A 4,334-nucleotide genomic window follows, 5' to 3' on the forward strand; every position below is an offset into this window, starting at 1 on the left:
GAAGAGTCCACCCTGACCATAGCATCAACACCACAGCAGAAGAGTCCACCCTGACCATAGCATCAACACCACAGCAGAAGAGTCCACCCTGACCATAGCATCAACACCACAGCAGAAGAGTCCACCCTGACCATAGCATCAACACCACAGCAGAAGAGTCCACCCTGACCATAGCATCAACACCACAGCAGAAGAGTCCACCCTGACCATAGCATCAACACCACAGCAGAATGACCATAGCATCAACACCACAGCAGAAGAGTCCACCCTGACCATAGCATCAACACCACAGCAGAAGAGTCCACCCTGACCATAGCATCAACACCACAGCAGAAGAGTCCACCCTGACCATAGCATCAACACCACAGCAGAATGACCATAGCATCAACACCACAGCAGAATGACCATAGCATCAACACCACAGCAGAAGAGTCCACCTGACCATAGCATCAACACCACAGCAGAAGAGTCCACCCTGACCATAGCATCAACACCACAGCAGAATGACCATAGCATCAACACCACAGCAGAATGACCATAGCATCAACACCACAGCAGAAGAGTCCACCCTGACCATAGCATCGACACCGCAGCAGGACAGACAAATGAAGAACCCCAAGCTCAGGGTCTCTCACCCCCTCTGAGCAGCCCCCCTGTCAGACACCCTGATGGCCCTCCTGACAACCCCCCACACCCACTGAGGACATACACAAGACACAGACTGTACTCCTTTTGGACTCAAATGGGAAATATATACAAGAAACATTTTGTGTCTAAACTCTGGTGTCCAAACACCCAGCACGACCTAGACCTTCTGTCTGAGGACCAACTAGATTCACCCAGCCACATAATAATACACACAGGCACAAACGACCTGGGATCACAGCAGGACAGGGTGGCCACAGTTCTCAAGGGAGTGATTGAAAAAGCTTATTCTACTTTCCCCAACACACAACACTACCATGAAAATACTTCCACCCTGCTACCATACAGCGGGTAAATGCAGGTGTTTCCCATGACTGTGCCTCAAAACCAAATGTTTTCCTGGCCCACTACTCCACTCTGGACTTGAACAGCATTTATGACCAAGTCCACCTCTACAAGGCAGCAGTGCCCATCTTCTCCCGGACCCTAAAGGAAATCACTCTCAAATGCAGCCCTTAACACAGACGCAACAGATCAATAGACACCCCGTCCAGACCAGCGAGACACTCTCCCAGACCTGCGGGACCCCCCATGGACCTACTCATAGAGGACCCACGCCAAGAGGACCTACATCCAGACCACAACACTACCAGCCACATCCACACCCCCACCCCAACCAATCAACAACCCCCCCCCAGTCAACAATGTCCACACCTCATTTAGGCCCCTCAGATCAGACCCATACCCCTCCTGCCCACACAATGACCCCCACCCCCGCAAAGAGAGCCTCAACATGGACGTCACACATACGCCCAGGCCGTGAGCGGGCGCCCAGGCCGTGAGCGGGCGTATGTGAGCGGGCGTTTTTGTGAAATTGTTAGGTTAGATTACGTGTTAGATATTACTGCATGGTTGGAACTAGAAGCACAAGCATTTCGCTACACTCACATTAACATCTGCTAACCATGTGTATGTGACAAATAAAATGTGATTTGATTTGATCACTAAAACAATACAGAAATCAGCTCAATGTAATTGAATAACCCATAGACTCTAACCATTTCTGGGAAAATTGGAAAACACTAAACAAACAACAACATGAATAATTATCTATCCAAAATGGAGATGTATTGATACACCACTTCTCCAATCCTTTTGGCTCTATAGCAAAGAACAAACAGCAAAAACATATACATGATCAAATACAAATCTTAGAATCAGATATTAATAAAGACTACCAGAACCCAAAGGATTCTCCAATTACCTTGAATGATATTATAAAATATATAGACAACAATTGGCTATACTTAAACTCTTTAATCTCATCCTTAGCTCTGGCATCTTCCTCAATATTTGGAACCAAGGACTGATCACACCAATCCACAAAAGTGGAGACAAATTTGACCCCAATAACTACCGTGGGATATGCGTCAACAGCAACCTTAGAAAATCCTCTGCATTGACAGCAGACCGAGGAAATGTTCAATTCGATTTTTAACAAATTATCGTACGGCAGACCACGTATTCACACTGCACACCCCAATAGACAAACAAACAAACCAAAACAAAGGCAAAGTCTTCTCATGCTTTGTTGATTTTTAAAAAAGCCTTCGACTCAATTTAGCATGAGTGTCTGCTCTACAAATTGATAGAAAGTGGTGTTGGGGGAAAAACACATGACGTTATAAAATCCATGCACACAAACAACAAGTGTGCAGTTAAAATGGGAAAAAAACACATAAAGAATTGGCAAGGGCACTAGAACAGTCTGCAGCACCCGGCCTCACCCTACTAGAATCTCAAGTCAAATGTCTACTGTTTGCTGAGGAGCTGGTGCTTCTGTCAAGGAGGGCCTACAGCAGCACCCAGAACGTCTGCACAGATTCTGCCAAACCTGGGCCCTGACAGTAAATCTCAGTAAAAAACAAAATAATGATGTCCCAATAAAGGTCCAGTAGCCAGGACCACAAATACAAATTCCATCTAGACACCGTTGCCCTAAATAACGATACATACCTTGGCCTAAACATCAGCGGCACAGGTAACTTCCACAATAGCGTGAATGATATGAGAGACAAGGCAAGAAGGGCCTTCTATGCCATCAAAAGGAACATACAATTTGACATACCAATTATACAACCAATTGCCCTTATTGGTTGTGATGTCTGGGGTCCGCTAACCAACCAAGAATTCACAAAATGGGACAAACACCGAATTGAGACTCTGCATGCAGAATTGACTATGTACAGACTCAGTGAGCATAGCCTTGCTATTGAGAATGGCTGCCGTAGGCAGACCTGGCACTCAAGAGAAGACAGGCTATGTGCACACTGCCCACAAAATGAGGTGGAAACTGAGCTGCACTTCCTAACCTCCTGACAAATGTATGACCATATTAGAGAGACATATTTCCCCCCAGATTATACAGATCCACAAAGAATTCAAAAACAAACCCACGAGAAAAGGGCAACCAGTGAAGAACAATCACCATTGTAAATACAACCCATGTTTACTTATTTTCCTTTTTGTACTTTAACCATTTGCACATAGTTACATCACTGTATATATACATAATACGACAATTGTAATGTCTTCATTCTTTTGGATATTCTGTGAGTGTAATGTTTACTGTTCATTTTTATTGTTTATTTCACTTCTGTATATTATCTACTTCACTTGCTTTGTCAATGTAAACATAATATTCCCATGCCAATAAATCCCCTTGAATTGAATTGACTTTAGAGAGGGAGAGAGACAGACAGGGAGACTACAGACTCAGTGAGCACAGTCTGGCTATTGAGACCTGTCGTCACAGGCAAACCTGGCTGCCCAGAGAGGACAGGCTGTGCTCACTCTGCTCCAGGGAAGAGGTAGAGACAGAGCTGCGTTTCCTATCAGACCTAAGAGAAACTTTCTTTCCCCCAAATGTTCATTCAGTACAAAGTATGTATTGAGTGAAAAGCCAAAATGTGCTGTTTTGGCAGCCAAATATGTGTCCTCCTGCCACAACCTGAGGGACAGCCAGTGAAAAATGCAATGTAATGTCAATAAAATTTCCCATTTAGTTTTGTTTTGGCTTTCATACAATGTCATCTCAGTCTTCTCAGTCATGTTGAGACCGGTCTACTACTATCGCTTTAATGTATTGTTATTTATTTTCCCTTGTGTACTTTAACTATTTGTACATTGTTACAACACTCTATATATATATATAGAATATGACATTTGTAATGTCTTGAATTTGTTTGTTTTACTGTTTTGAAACTTCTGTATGTGTAATGTTTACTGTTCATTTTTATTGTTTATTTCACTTTTGTATATTATCTACTTCACTTGCTTTGGCAATGTTAACACGTTTCCCATGCCAATAAAACCCACACACACAGAGAGAGAGAGAGAGAGAGAGAGAGAGAGAGAGAGAGAGAGAGAGAGAGAGAGAGAGAGAGAGAGAGAGAGAGAGAGAGAGAGAGAGAGAGAGAGAGAGAGAGAGAAAAAAAAGAGAGAGAGCGAGATATATATATATATATATATATAGAGAGAGAGAGACAGAGACACACACACACACAGAGAGAGAGAGAGAGAGAGAGAGAGAGAGAGAGAGAGAGAGAGAGAGAGAGAGAGAGAGAGAGAGAGAGAGAGAGAGACACACACACACACAGAGAGGGAGGAGAGAGAGAGAGAGAGAGAGA

This window comes from Oncorhynchus gorbuscha, unplaced genomic scaffold (genome assembly GCF_021184085.1).
Source record: "Oncorhynchus gorbuscha isolate QuinsamMale2020 ecotype Even-year unplaced genomic scaffold, OgorEven_v1.0 Un_scaffold_3838, whole genome shotgun sequence".
In the NCBI taxonomy this organism is placed as follows: Eukaryota; Metazoa; Chordata; class Actinopteri; order Salmoniformes; family Salmonidae; genus Oncorhynchus; species Oncorhynchus gorbuscha.